This window comes from Lactuca sativa, chromosome 4, assembly GCF_002870075.4.
Source record: "Lactuca sativa cultivar Salinas chromosome 4, Lsat_Salinas_v11, whole genome shotgun sequence".
Classification (NCBI taxonomy): Eukaryota; Viridiplantae; Streptophyta; class Magnoliopsida; order Asterales; family Asteraceae; genus Lactuca; species Lactuca sativa.
This window is the reverse complement of record NC_056626.2, coordinates 278,388,281-278,411,452: the sequence shown is the minus strand read 5'-3', so window position 1 is coordinate 278,411,452 and position 23,172 is coordinate 278,388,281. Positions and strand designations below refer to the sequence as shown.

At 34.9% G+C, this 23,172-nt stretch overlaps 1 long non-coding RNA gene across 6 annotated transcripts; it reads left to right on the top strand.

Moving 5' to 3' along the window:
- The first annotated feature begins 3,783 nt into the window (after positions 1 to 3,783).
- On the top strand, positions 3,784 to 8,939 carry LOC111889489 (uncharacterized). Of its 6 annotated transcripts, XR_002849552.3 has the most exons (6): positions 3,787 to 4,642; positions 4,732 to 5,267; positions 5,962 to 6,014; positions 6,187 to 7,539; positions 8,190 to 8,473; positions 8,563 to 8,939. It is a non-coding gene; the product is annotated as an uncharacterized LOC111889489 (long non-coding RNA). The 6 variants fall into 6 exon arrangements; XR_008231899.1 differs by having other exon boundaries at positions 3,785 to 4,195; positions 4,327 to 4,642; positions 4,732 to 7,539; XR_008231898.1 differs by having other exon boundaries at positions 3,785 to 4,642; positions 4,732 to 6,014.
- The last annotated feature ends 14,233 nt before the right edge of the window (positions 8,940 to 23,172 follow it).

The window sequence follows — 23,172 nt, the reverse complement described above, 5'->3', positions numbered from 1 at the left end:
AGCGTTTACCGAGTCAGAGATTTACCGAGATACCCGAGGTGAGTCTTCTCACTATACTTTACCTAGTGTGGTAATAGAGTTAAGAGACAGAGTATTATAGAGTTATATGCCAGTGTGATTGCATGTTATTATGTGTTGTGATTTATTGTGATATGTGATATACATGATTCAGAGTTACAGAGTTGGGACTTTCGGGTCCCTAGAGTTAGGGTCAGAGGGCCCACAGAGAGTTGGGGCTGGAGGGCCCCACTGAGACACATTGACCAGAGGGTCAACAGAGTTACAGCCTCGAGTGGCTATTATGTGATTAGTGTGGTATTTTGGGGAACTCACTAAGCTTATGCTTACAGTGTTCAGTGTTATGTGTTTCAGGTACCAGTGATGACCGTGGGAAGGCGCCGGCTTGATTCGTACACACACATGGGATTGGATGTATTTTGATCTTGTGAGACATTTGTGAAATAAAAACATGATGTTATGACATTTTATGAATGAATGGTTTTAATTAAAATGTGTTTTCCAAACGTGAAAAATTGTTTTAATTTTTACGGTGTTACACTTTCTACACTTTATAGATATATACAAGCAACCAAGTATCTATTGCTAAAAACATTATATCAGGGCTTACTATGATTTCCATGTTTGGTGGGAAGGATGTTTCAAGGTGATTTAATTTATAAGCAACCCAATTTTGCAATGATTTTTGAATCTTTGTTTATTGATATCGCATACCCACTTTGCATTTGACGGATAAGCTTTTAGTGGTCAAACATTTTACGAGTGGTCGCTAGTGCAAACCTAGTCTAGAGATGTTGGGGATGTCTTACAATAGCATTAGAATGATTCATGAGCATTGGATTCATCCATATTATAGCTTTGAGAATATTGCAACTTATTTATAAAAAGAAAAATTACAATGTTTATAAAGGTATTTGAGAAAGGAATGGAAAAAGAGTTTTGTTTTATATCGTAAACGGATTTTATAACAATGTCATTACGGGACAAGTTATGGTTTATGCTACTACATATTATTTATTATACATATCTTCTCACTTCTCACTCGTGCGTCAAGTCAAACTACTTTCATATTCCTATCTACAAACCTTTATAATGGAAAAATATGTACATACAAAGGTTGTATGTAACCTACTACTATTTGATCACAATATCACCATTTGGGGTTTCAACTGATTTTTGTTTCAAAGTCTTTCTTCTATAGATCTCAACTTAACATAATGACTTGAAATCCCACTTCAATTTCCACACATTTATTTTCCTATTAAAAAAATCTTACAATTTTAGAATGTGCAACTATGGAAATTTATCTATAAAAAGAAACATGGAAATTTGAATAACACACATTTCGCTTTTATTCTCAGGGTCCATAGCAACAGATAGGGACATTGTACTATCTCTTCGGTGGCCTATCCAATTCTAACAACAAGGTTTTACATGATTTATGCATCTCATTAAGAACGATTTTTAGTTTTTCCAATACCAAAAATGTTATTGGAGGTATTATTAAAAGAGTGATTATTGCATCAGGTTCTCTTTGATTCCAAACCAAATGGATATTTTACAACTTCTTAACCTCTTTATTCTTTCCGCAAGTGGTATGAAGATGGCAAAGATTGATGTGAGTGTTTGAAGACTGAAATGTACTGGCCAGAACTTCCAATATGTTCATTTTTCAGTTGACAAAAATACCATTGAAACTTCATTTAGGTAACCCATATAATTTGTTTCTATATCTCCTAGAAGGAAGATGTCCAAAACATAGTTGAATGGAGGGTATGTATTTTCTAACCGTAAATGTGTTTTTTTATTTAATTGACTCCGACTAACATCTCCTTAACCACATTGATTTTGTAGAATGATTTGAAGATTTTGAGTAGTTTTAAACGTCAAATCTGGTGAAACACCAGGGGCTTCAACCCTTGTGGGTTTTCTTTTCCTTTGCGACCACATGGATTGAATTGTATTCTTCTAAACATTGATCGTTAAAAAGTGTTAATCACTAAAATGAATGTTAATGAGATTTTTATATCATAATAAACAACAACTTTTACCAAATTTCCTTGTTTGTACATTCTTTTATGAATTGTACAAGCATTTATTTGTATATATTGAATAAATGCTTATGAAGTTCATGTAGGTGTTAGGCTATTTCAAATATATCGGTTAATTCCAAATAAATATAAAGGATGACATGTATTTATCATTTTTCTTTCATTCTAATTGTTTCTAGTCATATGTCGCATGGTTTCTTCTTAATCATGGTCGTTTGGAATGAAATTCAAACATTTTTAGTTATCGGTTTGACAGTTTGCATGGGGTTAGCATCTACATGAGCTTAGCAAGTGAGAACAAATACACAATTTGTATTAGTATTGTAATCGCTACTTTCATTTCAACTCTTTTAAAATCCTAATATTTTGTAAACTACTGCTACATTAACATTACATTAATTATATTTAGTCTTCACTTTTATTTTTCATTCATATAGAGATTGTATATTGAGAATTATAATCTATCGTATGAGTTTTCTATCATTAAATAAAGAGGTATCAAATTGAATCTTTTGCTAAAATAGAAAATTTTGGTCCAGTGTCTGAAAGCTTTCAAAATACTTAGGTTGCTATTTTTTTTTTGAATTTTTTTTCCGAAATACAATCTCAAAGAAGGAATGATACGCCCTTAGGAGATCTATCATTTCTTTCTAATCTCAAACATGAGATTTTCCATGCACTCTCCTTATTCATATTATATTTCAATAAATAAATCTAAAAAAAATCTTTTAATCCCTATCTAATAAAAGAGTGCAAAATTGCCAAGCCACTTGTGAAAGTTAATTTACCATTTTACCCTTCATCGGTATAATTATGTAATCTTCCTTCAATCTGGCCTTCTTCCCATATAAAAATGTATTCGGCTTCTGAAAATTGAAATTCACCCCTGGCTCTTAATCGCTATTACCTCATTCACAACTTATAAAACCATAAACCTATTTTCTCCACCCTCTCTCGAATGCGCCAACCATCACACCAACGCCAGACCTTACACATCACACCGAAGCAATCATTGCCCTCACTATTCTCATGCAAGCTCCTTGAGGATCAACAAGATAAAAATCGAAATCACGTTGACAAAAGAATGATCATCAACATACCCAATGTATATGAGATTCTCCGCACCGTGAACTAGGACTAAAATTATCATGACAGGCCACTGCAACCACAATATTAAATGATTTTTCAATTGATATATTACATTAAAAAAATGGAATATTTGAGTTACAAACGTATACATGTGATAAGAACCCATAAAGTGAAAATCCTTGTAAGACATTCTCCTAAACTTTAATGCAATTTCTTTATTGTTATTATATATATATATATATATATATATATATATATATATATATATATATATATATATATATATATATATATATATATATATATAGGAATGAGTTGTATGGAAAACAAATAACTAGGGCAACATCTATCAGAACCAATAATCAAATGACACGTGTCCATTTTTTTTTACAAGTAATGCATTGTGGAAGTGATGTGTTGTCATGTTTTCATTGGTTCAAATATGTGTTGTCTTAATCATTCATTTTTTATATAACTCTTCCATATATATATATATATATATATATATATATATATATATATATATATATATATATATATATAGATGAACAGGATTTCTCTCTGATTGGTGGGTTTTTTTCTTAAATTCTTATTTATCCTTCATTAATTTTTTATTTCTATTTTTTCTATATATTTGAAAAAGTGGTTTCCACGTGCTACATCTTGATCGTTTGACGTTGGCATCGTCATCCCATCGGTTCATCGTTTTCTGCCATCTCTCCATTCACCGCTTCGTCTGCTTTTTCACCATCTGATTGATATCTTCTGCTTCATTCCTTCATACGTGTTCTTCCAAACCAACCCACAAATGTTTATGTGGGTTTCCCCATCTGCTTAAACGAACCACAGAAAAACGCAGATGCTCACCGCACCACAGGTCGAGACGTACATCGATTTTTTGAGGGATGGAAGAAGCAAGGGTCGGCACACACACATATAAACGGTCTCTCTTCAGCTTCTACTATGTCACTGCTTCTTCAACACTCGATCAAAGAAAGGTCCATCTAATTCACTGTCATCGTCAAGTTCATCAGGCGGTATTCCTTCGATTCTCTGTTTCTATTTCAATATCACATAAAAAATTTGTGGTTTACAACGATTGGAGTTAGTTTTCAGACGCATGTTGATGTTTTTTTCGCTCTTTCTCTTTCTGCTCCTCTGATAAAAGCTCTTTCTTCCTCCTTTTCCACTGCCTCAAATGCTCCACCTTCTCTCGAGCCCTAGATGTCACCGCCAACGGAACGCCGTCATGTACACATATGGTGCAACCTACGTCGCCGTCACCAACGCCTGATTACAACAACCCTAACGCCATCAACAGCGGAGGCGGAGATTCTGGTGAAAACAATTACGCGTTATGACAGGGATCAACGTCAATGGAAACGCTGTAGTGAAGCGGAAGAGAGGAAGGCCGAGAAAGTACGCGTCTGATGTCTCTACGGCTCCGACGGCGGCACTGTATGGTCCAGAGGCTGCACAATCCGGTGACTTCTCATTTCACATGTTGATTTTCGATTTATGATTTCAAAATCCTCTTTTCCGTTCTCAGATCGTTTGTTTCTTATTTACACAGAATCACCTGAGTTTGGAAATTGGATGTTCCTGCTTGAGTAGTTGAGTTTCCGTTTTCTCCTTCCTTTACAACTCACGGTCTGGTCGTCTTTCCCGATGGAGGATTTAAAGGTACTCAAGAAGAACTCCTTACGAATGTCAATTTTGTCTGTATCGTCGTTTCTCCATCTGGTATGTAAGACTGCAACGCCCTGTGCCCACCAACTGTTTGATAAAATTCCTGTTATTGTTCATCTTCCCTTTTCATTTTTTCTTAGTTTTATAATAATGAGTATTGAATCAAAACTTTTTTAGATGATTCAATTTCATCATATTCCAACTGTTAATGCATATTTGTGATGGATTAGTTCATCACCATTCATGTAGCTGTGATATGACATCATAATTAAGCACCTCCAAATCCATACTTCTTACCAAAGATGATGAGCTGGAGTTTGTCATAACCAGAAATCACACCAGCACTAGCAATGTCACGAAGAAGTACTTCACTTCCTCACCTGATGTCATCATCATTCTTCTACGAATAGTGTCAATTAGGTAAGATGCAAGTCCTGCTCCATTTGTGATCACCCAACCAAGTGCAAAGCTAGCGAAGAAACTACCCTGAAAAAATGTGTCTCAATCGGTCCACATTAGTATTTAAGGGTAAATTCAAAAGACTATAACGTAAATTTCCCAAATATTATCGATTTAGCTACTAAATTATTCTATAATATTCATAAAAATATAATAGTTCTGTCCATAAATCTATCATAAAATGATAAGAGCAAAAGGAAGAAAAAAATAATGTAGTTTCACCATCACATCATTTTAGCAACATAACTATTTTATATAAAAGATTAAACTCTTATTACATTTTTTACCATTAGAAAAAACCTATTTTCTCACTTACCCAAAGTTTAACCTCAATGAAAACAAACAGAGAAAAACACATTGTATTTTCACCGTTTTAAGATGTTGTCCATTTAGTGCCATGCAGAGACAATTTGAACAATTCTGCCAACTAAGCACCATGTTGGATGCCATGTCATACTTTTGAATCTTCTCCAATAGTATAATTGAAAATCACATTAGATGTTTATTTTGGTATTATATACAATCAAATGATTGGGGATTTAACGAATTGTGAACAGTGTTTCTTTCCTAGATATAGCATATATCTTAAGTAAGTTCTCTTTCCCATTTCATTATAAAATCTTTATTATTGCCATTTTGACGTTTTTTTTCGTAGCTTGATGTTATATGTGTAACAGAAGGAACTGAAGCATGGGTTGAGAAGCTCAAGTAAGTTTGAATTTTACTATTCTCATGGTGTTTATACTTTATCTAATCTTGAATTACTATTTTACCCTTGTGTTTTCTTTTAATGCAAAGGTGGGGGCCTTGTGAAATTGTTGAATTACTATTTTACCCAATGTCGAAACTAGATAATTTTGCCAATTTGCTTTAATTGCAGGGATTCGAAATGAAAATTCTACATTCTTCACAGAATATGATCCCATTTGAAAAGTGGGTGGAAATTGTCAAATTGTTGAGAGATAAGGGATTCGAAACGAACATTTTCCTTTCTTCTCCAATGTGATACCAGATGCGAACGGAACGCATCATGAGTCAAATTCTCAATTCACAAAATTTATCACAAATCAAAATCACAAGGCAAAAGTCGAACCATTCCAAACACTTAACTCGAAATCAAACCGGCTAAAATCAATTTCGACTCCAAGCATAAGTGTTCGATGCGAACGATCCCAAGAAACCCGTTCATCATCAAGACCCCATCAGTCAAATTCCATTCGACTATTAACCTCAAATTGTTCGACTTCTAAATCCATTTACTAGTTGATACTTGACTCAAACAATAATATCGATTTCGACCTCCAAACATAAACATTCGACTTGACACAACATAACGTCAATTTCGATTTGAACTCAAATGATTAAATCGACCCTTATGCGAACAGAAATACAACAGTCGAACACAATTTTGACTCCAAATAAGGTCGTTCGACACTTCATAGACTAGGACACAAAAACACCTATCAATAATCGAAGTCGATTTCGACTCCAAAACACTTGCCATCAAATCGAATCAAATTCGTGTTTCAGATGCGAACAAACTCTAGTAAAGGCTTTCGACTCCAAGAACACTAACCCCAAGCAATTTCGACTATGCGACCACTAACTCTAATCAAAGTTAATTTTGATTTCTGTCAATTCCGTTTGACCCAAGGAGTTGAACGTTCCTGATGCGAATTAAACAACCTCTGCAACAGTTGAATACGACCTCGACTCCAAATCAATGATTTTCAATTTCAATTTCTATTATGACCATCCATCTAAAATTCGTTTCCAGTACGTGAATGAGGAACGATATCAGTAGAGTTCGTTGTCGACTTTTGTCACAACAACATGATATTTTCTTTCCAGTCAATAAAAGTCAAACCCGATAAATAAAATTTGAACTTTTATTAAAATTCATGACGGTTAGAAAATAGGGTTTTTTCCAAAATAGACCTTATATTTGCAGTTTTTTCTATTTAAACAAAAAACTTTATTTATTTCCTAAAAAGAAGGATGTTCCTTGTTATTTATTATGCATAACCGGTTGACTAGTCAATACGTACCCTTTCTTTTCTTGCATACCCTTTCTTTTCTACACTCGCTAGGTTTCATTCGTTCGCTTCAAGATACACAAGTCGATATGAAAATCTATGGCTTTTTCTGAAATCGCACAACAAGAAAGCCATAACATCCAATTCTTAGTTCCATAAATCGCACAAGAAGGCTATGGCATCCAGGAATCAATAAAGTAAGTTTTTTTCTCGGTCTCACGCTTTGATCAGCCCGATTTCGTTTGACTTCTTAGCTTCTAATTGCTTAGATTCCCATGATTATAAATCAATTTAATTAAAAATCTAGATTTGTGCATACTAAAAAAAAATTAAAATCTAGATTTGTGCATACTAAAAAAACTGATTTGTAAAGTGGGTTTCTTCTCCTCCATCTGCGAAGGAATTCCCCATCAACAACTATTTGGATTTTATTTTAACCAACGAATTCCACACTCCTTTCAAGATTGTTTTGTTTCTTGCAAAACATGAAATACAATTGCTTGAAACAGATAGAACTATAGAATCAGGTTCCTGGCGCTAGAAAAAACAAAGTTGATTCCACACTTCTTACGAATGAGTTTTATTTATATTACCACTTATAATATAATTTGAATGTCAAAATCAGGTTCCTTACAATATAATTTGAATGTCAAATTCAGTTTTTTTGTATGCATAAATCTAATAAAAAAGTCTTTTTTAGTATGCACATATTTGTAGTGTGTTGAAAACTTTGTTATATGAAACCGAATTGATGTTTATTGATGTTAATTCAGGTTTATAAAACTGAATTGATATATGAATATAAACCTGAATTGATCATTCTTTGCTTGATTCACCAACTTGTTAGTCCTCGAAAATGTCATCTTCTTCAAATATCAAGAGCATCAGAAGTAGAAGGATAGTAAGGAATGGTGAAGTTGAATTGTGCAAGTGTAATGAAGAAGCTCTTATGTTTACATCATGGAGTCCTCGAAAATGTCATCTTCTTCAAATATCAAGAGCATCAGAAGTAGAAGGATAGTAAGGAATGGTGAAGTTGAATTGTGCAAGTGTAATGAAGAAGTTCTTATGTTTACATCATGGACTGCAAAGAATCCTGGTAGAAGATTTTATGGATGTCCAAATTACAAGGTAAAATGTTTGTAAACTTTTTTTGGATGTCCAAATATAAACCTGAAGTTATACCATGTAATGATATGTAAATGTTGCTTCTTTTGCAGGATGAAAGTATGAATTGCAAGTATTTCATGTGGATTGATGATGAACTTACAATCCAAAGGTACAAGGATCTACTCTTCAATATGCACCATGATATGAAGGGTATGGAAGATGAGATCAAAGAATTAAAGTTAAAGTTGAAGAAAAAAAGCGTGTTTGGAATGTGAAGAACGAAGAGTAAAGTATGTTAGGATTGTGGTATTCTTGGTAGTTGTCTTGACATTTGTCATTTTAAGGTTGTGTTACTTTTGATGAATTAAGGTTGTCTTGACATTGGTCATCTTAAGGCTGGTTATGTTTTGTATGACAAAATAGTTGGTTATGTTTTGTATGAGAATATAAGTACTTTTCTATATATGTTATTTTCAGTTTTCAATTTTACCCTTTTAAGGTTTACATTCATTCATTATTAAATTTTGTAGTTTTTTATATACAAAAAAAAAAATGTTGTTTCACAAAATGGTGTGGGGGCTGTTAAGTTAAAATTTGGTTTTTCCTAAAAGCGTAACTTTATTACAAAAAAAAAAAAAAAAAAAAAAAAAAAAAAAAAAAAAAAAACTGTTAATATGGGGGCTGTTATTGGGCCTTTATTATAAACTAATATGATATAATTTGATAGATATTTGAAAGTAGAATATCCTAATAAGAAAAAGACAAAAATGAATGTAGAAAATAAACAAAGTACACAACATTTCATAAACAGTTTACAAAGGGGAATGTTAATCCAAAGTGGATCAGTTTCTAAATAACATGTGGGTGTGAACTTGGCCATCATTAACACTTACAAAAAGGCCAAATAATAAGTTGCAACAAAAAGACCAAAATGCCCATATTAATGGTACTATACAAAAATACCCCCACCCCCTCTACAAAAATACAATCACCTCTACTCTATTAGTCCAATGTCATTGGTTCTGCCGGGGTCGAACCAGGTGTAATAGTTTCAGGTACAAAAGTTACATCATCCATTTGTGTTTCTTCAATGCCTTGTTCTTCAAATGTGACATCATCCATTGTTGGTAGTTGCACAGTTTCTTGGGTAATAGTTTCTTAGGTAACATCATCCCTTGTACCCATTAGCTCCTCAATTTCTTGGGAAATGTATCCAGACTCCCTCAAATCAGCAACTGCTTGTGAATATGCACTTAGAACTTTAGTTTTTTTTTTCTTGGTCTTTTTGAAGTACCTTCAATCTTCTCCACACTTGGCATTCCTATCTTCTTTTTTGGTTTGGGCTCAGGCTCCTTTGTAGGATTCTTACATGACTTTTTATTATGTCCAAACTCTTGACAATTGTTACACTTAACAGTTCTTTTCCTAGATATGCCGTCTCCTTTCTCACTGGCATGCTTCTTCCTGTTCACAGTAGGCCTCCCAGGCATCCGCCTAGACATAGGTGGCAAAGGTTTTTCATAAGGAGTTGTTGGCCATAGGTTGCTACCATTCATAGGTTGTAAAAAAGTAGCATAACTCTCCTTGAATCTTTCACTTGAAAACCAAGGACTGATGAAATCCTCTGGATTTTGCTGATTGTAAAACATTGCAGCTATTGCATGAACACAAGGAATCCTTGATAATTCCCATAGTCTACATGAGTAGTACCAAGACTGCAAATCTACACAGTAGGACTCATAGGTTGACCTTGCCTCAAATATCCCTCCACCACTTGGTATGACAGACCATGACCTACAAATACATTAAATGCACTTATTAGAAGCTGTAATATGCCAACACATGTTTCCAAATACAAGCAATGTACTAACCTGTAGTGTTCACCAAATGTTTCTAATTTCTTAATGATTGCAGGGCAAATAGGAGCCTCCCACATTTGTTGTAGGTTATACATAAAAGAAACTCTCTCCGTGACACTTAAACGTATCATCTCCAACATTGTTAACAATGGCCTCTTTCTAGCATCAACAATCATCGCATTGAAGCTTTCACTAACACCATTCTCAAAAGCCTCACATGCTCTATCTGTTAAAAAATAAACACACTTGTTTTTCAGATTTATGTTTTTCAGATTTCAAATAAACATACCTGTTTTTCAGATTTTCAGATTGTTGTTTTTAGATTTCAGATTTTCAGATTGCTATTTTCAGATTTCAGATTTTCAGATTGCTGTTTTCAGATTTATATTTTCAGATTTTCAGATTGCTATTTTCATATTTATATTTTCAGATTTTCAGATTCAGATTTATATTTTCAGATTTTTGTTTTTCAAATTTTTGTTTTTCAGATTTTCTATTTTTCAGATTTCTAATTTTCAGATTTTTGTTTTCAGAATTTTGTTTTCAACTTTACTTAAATTACAACAACCTTATCCACTTTGATTTACAAATTCATCCACTTTGGTTGCATTGGAATTGCTCATTCCTTTGTTCAATCTAGCACATCAACAAGGGCAAAAACGTCCAAACCACAAATGTTAAGTGCAAACACCAAATGTTAAGTGCTATATTAAAGTATAAAGACAAATTTAAGTAAAAAGGAAAATGTAATACTTACCTTGACAAAAGTAAGCACGACTCCATGAGCTCGGGTTATGGGACATTAAGTATTCATATGCACCCACATTTGTAGCCTTCAATCTCTCCATCACAGATATGAATTCAGGTTCGACAGTGCAACCAGCAGCAGCCCAAAATAGATCTTTGTACTCTTCTCCTTTATATGACTTCTTAAAGTTTGCATATATATGGCGAGCACATTGTCTATGCTCCGCATTTGGCAAGACCTCCTTTACTGCTTCAAGTAGCCCCTAAAAGAATAGCAATGTTATTTAACACCCTTTTTATGAAAAAATGGACAAGAAAAACTTTGAAATTTATGACATAAGGGACAAGAATAACAATATACCTTATGCTGGTCTGATATAATTGTAAGACCGCCACCTTCTTGTACTCCAACATCCTCACAAAGAAGCTTCAAGAACCATTTCCAGTTTTGCTTGTTTTCAATGTCTACCACAGCTCAACATATAGGATATACTTGGTTATTGGCATCCCTTCCTATAGCGGTTAGGAGTTGACCCTTTACTTGCCCTTTCAAAAAGCATCCATCTAATCCTATCACTCTTCGACATCCAGCAATCCATCCTGTTTTCAATGCATGAAAGCATACATAGAATCTATGGAAGTAATGTTTTCCATCAGGATTAAGGTTTACACCCACTTGCACAGTACTATCAGGGTTGGATCTTTGTATTTCTGCAGCATAGTACCAAATTCTAGCATAATGATCACTAGCCTTCCCTTCAGTCATCACTATTGCCTTATATTTAGCCCTGTTACATTTACTGATAGATAGAGTGATCTTGAATTTTGTCTTAATGAGTTCCCTCAATTCTTTAAGTTTAATAGATGGGTTGAAAACAATCTCCTTCACAAGATGAGAAACAATCCACTGAGGGGATACAAGGTGTCCAAAAGTAAACTTTCTTGAGCATGAGTGCTTCTTTTTCATTGACTTTACTTGGACTGTTCTTTATGTGTTCATCCATGATGCATACAAACGAAAATCACATTTTTTTGTCATAATCTCTACCACATCTAGCTACTAACCTAGTACTTTCAAGTTTCTCAAACCTTAGGGGGTACCCATGGGCCACAGCGTAGTTAATAAGACAATTTTTCAATTGAGAAAATTTTTGATATTTCTCTCCAACCTTTGGTTCCATGAGATTCCACTCTATGGTGGGATCATGGACAGAACTGGAACCACCAATGTCATTCTCGTCATCTTCTAGATAAACTAAATCATCTACATATTCATCTTTTTCACCAAAAATCTCAGATTCATCTTCAAAAAGTTTGGTAAGAAAAGGATCGTTAACAGATTGGAATGAAACAGCTATTACCTTTTCCCTCTCATAGTCCATGGGCATGTCTGATATGAGAATTTCATCTTCGGGATCCTCATAATTTGCGTATTTTTTCTTGTGTTTCTTAGTTTTCTTCTTGGCATCGTTGTTAGATGCCATGACTTTCTTGTTGTGCGATTTCAGAAAAAGCCCTAGACGTTCATATCGACTTGTGTATCTTGAAGTGAACGAATGAAACCTAGCGAGTGTAGAAGAAAAGAAAGGTACGCAAGAAAAGAAAGGGTATGCAGGAAGGATACATTCGTGATACCGGCTATTGACTAGTCAACCGATTATGCATAATAAATAACAAGGAACATCAAAATGTGTGGTCTTTTTAGGAAATAAATAAAGTTTTTGGTTTAAATAGAAAAAAACTGCAAATATAAGGTCTATTTTGGAAAAAACCCTAGAAAATAATCTAAAATATATAAATTAAGTTTATATAAGTTTTCGGAACCAAAAACACTCGAAAAATCGAGATTTTTCCCTCAAAAACCCCAAAACTCGTTCAGCAACCCGTTTTCGGCCGAAAACCTTCGAAACAAAAACATATTTCGGCCGAAAACCCTCCTCTGTCCAAAAACCCAACCAGTATATTCATCTTTCCTTCAAAAACTTAGTCATTTCTCACCATTCACACCCAAAAACACTCTCATTTTGCTCCCAAGGATCATCCAAGAACATTCAAATCTTCAAGAGAAAACCTTTAAATCTTCATATTTTCACCAAGAACACCATGAACAACCTTCATATCTTCAAGTAACCGAAAAAAGCTCAGGACCGAAAACTGTGTTCGGCCGAGAACCGTTTTCGGCCGATAACTCTTGGGAACCAAAAACCCTTCAACACTTGTGCAATTTTCGGTAATCACTCTCAACACAAAACAAGTGTTTTCTAACACTTTAATTAATGGTTTCTGATGAGAATTGTTATCGAGAATTAAGATGTAAAACAAGAGATTTGAATGATGAAATATAATGAACACACGAAGTAAATATTAATCAGATCTCAATTTTATTAAGACTGATTACTGAATAGGCTCAAGATAGATTTTGTGTTTCGATCTCTATCTTTCTAGTTCAAGCCTACGTCCCTATTTATAGGGAACTTACAAAAAGTATACTAAGTCTAATACATTGAAACTTCGCATGCAGTACTTCGCATTTAACATTGACTTAGTAAAATACATATAAAATGCGAATCATTACAAGACACTATTCGACTTTTACAACTTAACATCTACATTCTCCCCCTTTGTAAACAGTCGATACAATTCAACCTAAAAGCATTTGAATTGCAGAGTGAATCGTTCTTCGCACTTCTCCATACCAGGAGATCACCTTCTTCAAGTCCTTCTTGTCACCTTCTGTGTTTTTCTTGCAATTATTCATACGTACAATGAAGTGCGTATATTGCGAAGAATTATATCTTTCGATTTCTGAAGCTTTGAACAAGAACTTCTTTGGTTTGCCCTTAGTGTCTCTTCCCAAAAACACCATGCCAAAAGGTTTAAGGCAAATCTCACCCACAACATACTTCGACAATGCTGATTGTGTCAAAGTGTCTTCCCATGGAACCTTCACTTCTCTTCCAAGCACATTCGCCAACTCCTCATCAGTCAGTGCTAGACAATCGAAGTAGTTGTCGATGTAAGTCTTCACATGCACAAACCCGACTTTGAAAACATCAGTCTCTGAGCCTTTAAGCTTGTTATCTTCCATGTTCTTCAGAATCAAAGCTACTTGAATAAGATCATTGCAGTTCATCAATGGGAAGTCAGCAACAGTGAAGTCATATTGTTTGTTGTCTTCCCTGAGGACAAAATATCGAAAGTTCTGAAGCATGTCTTCGAACAGAACATCCTTCTTTATCGTGAGCACCTTCTTGATCTTCATCAGGGACCAGACTTCATCAGGATTCTTCGCAAGAACAGCATGAAATCTGATTTTCATATGAGTGTAGTCATCTGGATTATCAAATTTCTCACTGATCTTGTATTGTGCAGTGATGAACAACATTTCATTTATAGGGAAGTCCAGCTGACAGTGATCTGAGTTCGCAATGTCATAACTTCGTTTTGGCTTTTTCTCGAACTCGTACATCTCCCTTCCTACTACTTTAGACTCTATCGTTTCGTAAGAGTAAAGTTTCGTAGGATCTCCTTTGTTCATTGAGGGAGGATCACTTGCACGTTGTCGCATTATGCTTTGGACCTGTCTCATCCTTTCTAGTTCAGCTTCGACATCAGCTTTTAACTCCTCTTTCGATTTTTTATAAAGGATGCCCTTTCCCTTCCCTGATACATCCTTCTGAGGTTGAGAACTCGAACCTCCTTCGTTTCCTCCAATAACAATTCCTTTAGAAATTGTTTTTGTAGTAATTGTTGTTGAAGAAATCGGTTTGGTAGGGATTGGAATAGTTGCAACCAGTTGAGTTGAAATGACCTTCCCCACTGTTTTCGCATCGACTTCTTTACTTCGACTCTTCTCTCCCCCTTGCACCCCTGTGAAAACAGGTGGAGCACCCTTCGGAAGTAAAGAACTAAAGTTCGATATCGGAGCTAGAGCCTTCTGAATAGCTTGTTCTAAAGTGTTAATCTTTAGAGACAAAAATTCTGGAGTAATGATTTGCGAAGTAGAAGACTGCGAAACTGCGGATTTGAGCTCCGTGACCAATTTGATCAGGATATCAAACTTCTCCATGGTAGCAGCGTTTTGATCAGCAGCAATAGGAGTGTTGTTGAGTTTGTGGATTTGCGACAAAATTTCCACAACCTGCTTGTGAAGATCTTCCTGTCGAGTGTTTACTGCTTGCAGTTCCTTCTCAATGTCAGACTTCAACTCTTGAATTTTGAAATTGACGTCTTCACGAACTTTCTTTACATCTTGAATAAAAAGAAGATGTCTTTCTTTATTTGCAGCTTTAAGATCTTTAAGGGTCGTCGTGAAATTATTCCCTTGAGCTTGTACTCGGAGTTCGTTATTCTTGTCAGACTGATCAACTTTCTCCAAAATGCATTTCTCAGCCCCTTTAATCATTATATCCACCTCCATTGCTGAAATCGAAGACATTCTCCCTGAATCAGCTTGTGATTGAATAATGGTCTTCAATTTTTGATTAAGGATTTTGAACTGTTTTCCTGTCATCAGCATATGATCAGGAATTTCTTCTTCATCAGAATCAAAGGAAATGTCATCAAGGACTCCACCAAAAGCACCTCCTTCGACTTCTGGATCTGACATTTGTTGCGAAGGTATAGGAGTTTCAGGTGAATGGGATGGGAAAAGTGTGGTGAATGGGTTCTGAAGGGCATGGTCAAATATGGATGAAGTGGTGGTGATGGGTAGTGTGGATGCAACACTCGGGATAGGTGCCCCCGTATCAGATACGTTGACAACCGTATCCGAAATAGGTACCTCCTCAGTAATTGATTTGGTATGATCTATTTCGAGTAGTTGAGTTTGAGAAATAATTGGTGAACTTTGCGAAGGTTGAGAAATAGGTGGTGAAATTTATGAAGGTTGAGAAATAGGTGGAGGAACAGTTACCATAGTTGTGATAGGTAGAGAAATAGGTGGAGTTTCAGGGATAACTTCGTCATCTGATGATTCATTGTGAATCACCATCTTCCTCTTCTTTCCTAGTGTGTGTTTCATATTCTTCGCAACATCTTCCGCCCTTTGTCTTTTCTGCCCAGGAGAAACTGGTGCAGGAATGTTGCGAATAGTAACTCCCTTACTACTCACTTCCGCCTTGCGAATTTGTTTTAACACTCCAGATTTGGAGGGTAAAACATCTTTCTGCACATCTTCTTTTTGAACAGTTTGTGAAGGTGAGCTCTTCGCAGATTTCTTACTCCCCTTCTTCTTCTTGGATGGAGAAGCAACATCCGGTAAGACACCCGACTGATCAGCCGTGTCAATGGTTCGCAAATACCTCACCAACACTTTGTGAGTAGGAGACACTTTGCGAAGCATCGCATCCGGAATGCGAGCTACCCTGGTAAATATGGCCTCATCATCTTCTACCACTTTTGGAAATTGGTAAAGTGAAAACTCAGCCACTGCAACATCTGCTTCAACCGTAATTCCTTCTTTTTCGTACACTTTCTCCAAGATCAGACTCCAGTACCTAGCACATGATATCCCTTTCTCCGAATTCGTGTTTTCAAGACTTTTGACGAATTCCTTCCACAATTGAGTTGCGTAATCTACATTGATGTCATAGTATATACCCATTACCATGGCATACACTTCGACTCTTCCTCTATCAAGACCAACAGATCTTCCTGTAAGACATCTGAGGAAAATTCCAAATAGAAAATTCCAAATACAGGGCAATCCCGACTTCCGGAACTCACTGATCTTCTCCAACTCCGGTTGATGACCCATCTCGTTAAACATGTGGATAATCTGTGAATTTACCGGTTTCACAAAAGGTGGGTTGTTGGGAATTTCCAACAACTCCACGAACAAGTTCTTGGACAGTTTCACCCTCTTGTTATTGACTAGGTTGAATGTAATCACATTCGCCGTGTGATTGTAGGAAGCCGTGGATGCAGCATGAGATAACCAGATCATTGGAACTGGGAAGGATCGGAACATGGCAGTTGACAACGGTGATCATTTCAAAGCCACAATGAGCATCTTCAATTCTTCTGGGTAAGCGGATACCTTGGGATCAACCTGATAGTTTGTGCTTTGAATCTTCATGAGGGATTGAGAAAGGACCTCGTCAGTGTTTGAGTTTGTGATGGCCATTGTAGGGTTTGAAAGAGATTTGAAGTCGAGAATCAAGATGAATGCTTTGAGGGTTTGTGAGTATTCTTGTTTGCGTAACCGTACACAGTGTTCTTCATGCCCCTTTTATAGGTTACTCAAACTTTGATTTGAAATTAAAGCAGGATGCATTTAATGTAATCCGATGTGGCACCTTGAATCTCAGATCATTGCTGTAAAAGATCATGATGCAGTAAAAAGTAACTGTCACATCGCCTTGAAAAGCGGATAGAATACCAACCAGTTTTAGTAGACAGCCTGTCAAGTAACCGTTATAGAATACGAACCGATAAAACCCTTCGCATGGAAGCAAGGCTCTTTCACTTTTGGGAGTTAAAGCGAAGTCATATGCCAGACTTGCGAAATCATCAATCTGAGTTGGTTTTACTCAGAACCTCAAGGATTTCATGTGTGCATTGTGTCAATGAAATAAGATAAGAAACAAGAAATTTTTGGAATGTAGTGATGTCAAAAATTTAATTTGACATGAATGCAGTAAAACCCCAGGCAAAGGTTGCTTTGTTAATTATCGAGAGAGATAATCAACAGCTTGTGTATTTTCCCGTGAATTACAATCGAATACTTGTAAAGAAGTTTCGAAGGGCCTCTTTTAAAGGTTATTTTGGGTTGGTTTGAAATTTCATTACATATCAGCCTTAACATAAGGTGAGAAATTGTAAATGAAATGACTTGTTTGACCAGTGTAGTCAGTGACAAGTTGGCTTGTGAAAATATTTATCATGACAAGAATTTACGAATGAAACTTACACTGAAATCATATTCAAGGAAAATTTGATTTGGATCTTGTTGGGTAACAAATATTCTTGGTTGTAAATATTTGATCAAGACTACGCATGCGAATTGAATATGATTTGAAGTTTCGAAATTGTTTATACTGAAACAAAGGTTTCGTAAAAATCTGGAACCAAGTTCCCCGTCAATTCCTTAAAGATTTATGATTTTTGGGTTTCACTTCCATCACGGTCTCATGATGTTAGATCTTAAACACAGAGTTTTGAAATGTCTAGATTTTGATTGGTTTTATCAAAGACCTCAAGGACAAATCCTTTTCAAAAAAAAATTTGAATTTGAAGAACATTTTGGTTTAAAAAGATTGGTTAAGAAGCAAAGTGTACCTTTGTTATGATGTGGAAAAAACAAAAAAACTCTTAACTCATATGAGAAGAGTAAGGTAGCTCTTGTTGATTTATGTGAATACAAGCCTTGTTGGGTAGAAATGTTCATGTGATTATTTCATCAAGGCTTTCATTTTCCACACATAGAATCATTCGAGGCTTGAGGTCTACATACAGCAGCATGCTTCTAGGGACAGACTAACTAGTTCCCTGTATCAAATTAATACCTTCCCATAGAAACATAAATGTATGACCTCTTCGCATTGTATCCCTGTATCAAATTCTCAACACCCAGTTTAAAGAACAAAAAAAATATTTTTGTGATTTTGAAATTTTTCAAGAAACATAAAAACAAAACAAATAAACTCTTTTTGTATTTTTAATTTTTCAAATTTAAAGAACAAAAAAAAATCTTTTTGAATTTTTAAATTTTCAAAAAAAATAAAATCTTTTTGGATTTTCAATTTTTAAAAAAATAAAATCTTTTTGGATTTTCAATTTTTCATAAAGAAAACATTAAGCGTAAACCTTACCATAGTATTTTGGAACCAGATGCGAAAAAACTGTGGTTGCGAAGTCATGCGAAGCGTTCTGAATGAACAGTAACCTCTGAATGATTTCGACTCTTGACTGCTGAACAAAGCTTTTACTCTTGTGTTGACAAAATTGAATTCGCATTAATCATCCCCAAACCTGCTAAAATTCGAACAAAGGATTTTTCATCAAGAGGTTTTGTAAAAATATCAGCAAGTTGTTCAGTTGTTTTGACAAAATGAATTTCAATATTTCCATCTTCCACATGATCTTTAATAAAATGATATCGAAGAGCAATGTGTTTTGTCTTTGAGTGTTGTACTGGATTGTGACAGATGCGAATTGCACTTTGCGAATCACAATACAAAGGAATCTTTTTCATGTTGATTGCATAATCACGAAGTTGACTCTGAATCCAGATAATTTGCGAAGTACAAGCAGCTGCAGATATGTATTCAGCCTCAGCGGTTGATATAGCCACACAAGTTTGTTTCTTTGATTGCCAACTTACTAACTTTCCATCCAAAAGTTGACATCCACCAGTTGTACTTTTTCTGTCCAAAGTACACCCTCCTAGATCTGAGTCTGAAAAAGCTTGAATGAAGAATCCTGTTTTCGCAGGATACCATAGTCCTAAAGAAACAGTACCCTTGAGATATCGAAAAATATTTTTCACTACAGTCAAATGAGGCTCTCTTGGATTGGCTTGAAATCTAGCACAACAACAAACCGAAAACATAATATCAGGTCTACTTGCAGTTAAGTACAATAAAGACCCTATCATGCTACGATACAGTGTCAGATCAACAGCAGGAGCATCTAACGAAGGAGTTAGTCTTGTTCCTACTGCCATAGGTACTCTGAGCTTTGTGCTATTAAGCATTCCAAACTTTTCAAGCAAGTTCTTCGTATATTTTTCTTGATTGATTAAGATTCCTTCTCTGTTCTGCCTTATATTTAAACCAAGAAAATTATTAATTTTTCCCATCATGCTCATTTCAAACTGACTTTTCATTAAATTTTCAAATTCAATTGACAATGCTGGATCAGTTGAACCAAAGATAATATCATCAACATAAATTTGAACAAGCATTAGATGACACCCAACTTTCTTGCGAAATAATGTGGGGTCAACTGATCCTTGTTTAAATTTAGATTGTTTCAAGAAATTTGTAAGTGTTGCGTATCAGGCCCTTGGTGCTTGTTTTAACCTATATACAGCTTTGTCAAGGATATAAACATGATCAGGAAACTCACTGTTTACAAACCCCGGTGGTTGTTCAACATACACTGTTTCTTCGAGTTTTCCATTTAAGAATGCACATTTAACATCCATTTGATAAACATCAAAATCTTTGTGAGCTGCATAGGCTAAAAATATGCGAACTGCTTCAAGTCTTGCAACCGGTGCAAATGTTTCTTCATAGTCAATACCTTCTTGTTGCGAATAACCTTTTACCACTAATCTTGCTTTATTTCGAATAATATTGCCATCTTTGTCGGTTTTATTTTTAAAAATCCATTTTAAACCAACAATTGAAACATCAGAGGGTTTAGAAACTAATCTCCAAACCTTGTTTCGTTCAAATTCTGCTAATTCAGATTGCATAGCAACAACCCAATCTGAGTGTTCCATAGCATTCTTGACAGTTTTTGGTTCTATTTTCGAAATAAAAACATTAAACATGCAAAGTTCTTGGTTCGCATTCAGTACCTCATTTTCCGCACGAAGTTGAGCTCTAGTCAACACACCTTCTTGTAGATTTCCAATTACCTGTTCTTTTGGATGATTTCTTGTCCATTTCTCAAGTGGTGGATAATTAGGATCAAATTCTAATGGTGCATCTTCAAACATATCTTCATTTTCAGATCCTGCAACAGAAAAATTATCATTAACTTCATGAAATTCGTCATTATTATCAAGATTAATTGTCTCTGTTTCATCATGCTCCCCCTCAACATGATCTATATCTTGATATTCTTGTTGATTTTGTAAATGCTCCCCCTCAACTTGATGTTCTTGTTGAGTTTGTGAAGGCTCCCCCTCAACTGGATATTCTTGTTGATTTTGCGAAGGCTCCCCCTCAACTGGATGTTCTTGTTCCTTGTGAATATTTGATGTGCTTTCACAAGTTATTATTGATTCATCAGTATGTTTTGAAGATTCTGATGTTTGATTATCAGGAGCATTACGCTCTGCATTAATGGCCCTGTCAGGAATCCCAAAAATCAAGTCATAATCAAAATCATTGATTTCAGAATTATCAATTGGATTATGAGAATCTACAAGTATTGATTTATTCTCAAATTTACTATCAATTTGTTTAAGATAGTAATCATCAAATGTTAAATTTAACGTTTCTTCAATTTTTCTTGTTCGTTTGTTGAGCACTCTGTATGCAACTGAATTTTGTGAATATCCTAAAAAGATGTCTTCATCAGCTTTAGCTTGAAACTTGGACAAATTATCTTTTAGATTCATGATAAAGCACCTGCAACCAAAAACATGGAAAAATTTTACATTAGGTTTCCGATTATTGATTATTTCATATGGAGTAACATTAAATCTTCGATGAATGAATGATCGATTTTGAGTAAAACATGCTGTGGACACAGCTTCTGCCCAAAGATATTGAGGTAGATTTGCATATGTCAACATTGTTCTGGCAGCTTCGCATAGAGATCGATTTCTTCTTTCAACTACACCATTTTGTTGTGGTGTATATGGTGATGAGAAATTATGCGAAATGCCTTTGCTTGTGAGAAAATTGTCAAGAGTTTGATTTTTAAACTCAGAACCATTATCACTTTTAATTTTTCGCACATTCTTCTTCAGACTAACTTCAATCTTTTTGATAAAATCAATCATCGTCTGAGCAACTTCAGATTTCAACCTGAGAAAAAACACCCACGTGAATCTAGAGAAATCATCTACAACAACTAAAATATACCGCTTTTTGTTTATTGTTGCAACAGTTGATGGTCCACATAGATCAATGTGAAGAAGTTCTAATGGCTCTACGATTTTTGAATCTATCACAATCGGATGACCCTTTCGATGTTGTTTTCCTTGTTCGCAAGCTACACACAAAGTATCATTATCAAATTTTAGTATTGGCAATCCTCGAACTAAATCTTCAGTTACTAGTTTATTTATATTTCGAAAGTTCAAGTGTGACAATCTTCTATGCCAAAGCCAACTAAGATCGTTTGATGCTTTTGATAGTAAACACACAGCTGGTTTTCCCACAATCGGTTTGATGTCCAGTGTAAACATATCACCATATCTTTTGGATTTGAGGAGTATTTCATTCGTCTTGACATTTGAAATGACACTACCTTCTTCATTGAATATAACTTGATTTCCAGTACCCACAACAAGTTGTGATACACTTATCAAATTATGTTGAAGTCCTTCAACATATGCCACTCTGTTGACTGTGAAGTTTCCATTTGTGACTTTCCCATATCCTTTCACTTGACACTTGTGATTATTTCCAAACTTGACAACTCCAGCATTTTCCAAGCTTCTGTAATCTCGCAAATTTTCTTTCCTTCCAGTCATGTGACGAGAGCAACCACTATCAATGTACCATTTCATGTCATATTGCTCGTCACATATCACCTGCATTTATTGAAAAAATTTAGGAACCCAAGACTTTTTGGGTCCATCATTAGTAGAATGAAACAAATTTTTGAAATTTAAGAACCATGTTTTCACTTTGTTTGTAACTGAATCAATAATATCAACATCATCAGTTCTAGATTTTGAAATATAATCATTCAATAACTTTGGATTTCCATTAATTGTAATCTTATCCTTCACAACATTCACATTTTTGATAATTGGTTTCCATTTTTGAACTGGAATTTGCGAATTATTAGATGATGTACTCTCAGTTGAATAATTAGTTGTATACTTCTCAAATGCACTTTTGATTTGTTCTTCTGAAAATTTTCCATTTTGATATTTTTTTGCTTTTCCTTCAAACCAATGATTGAACGTTCTTACATCAGATTTTCCTTTTGTATATGAAACTTTGTTTGGTTTTGATATTGAAGGATTTGGAAAATTTGGTTGTTTTGGTGAAAATTTCTTTTTGATTTGAGTTGAGTTCTTCAAAGTTGATGAAGTATTCGTGAATTTGCCAACATTGTGAAACTTTTGATTATTTGCAAATTTTTGCGAATTCTCAAATTTTCGTTTGTTGTCATATTTTCGAACATATGGAATCTTGTCAACAGAGTTGATTGGTTTATGAAAACTTGTTGATGTTTTTGTATTTTGCTCTTTTTCAT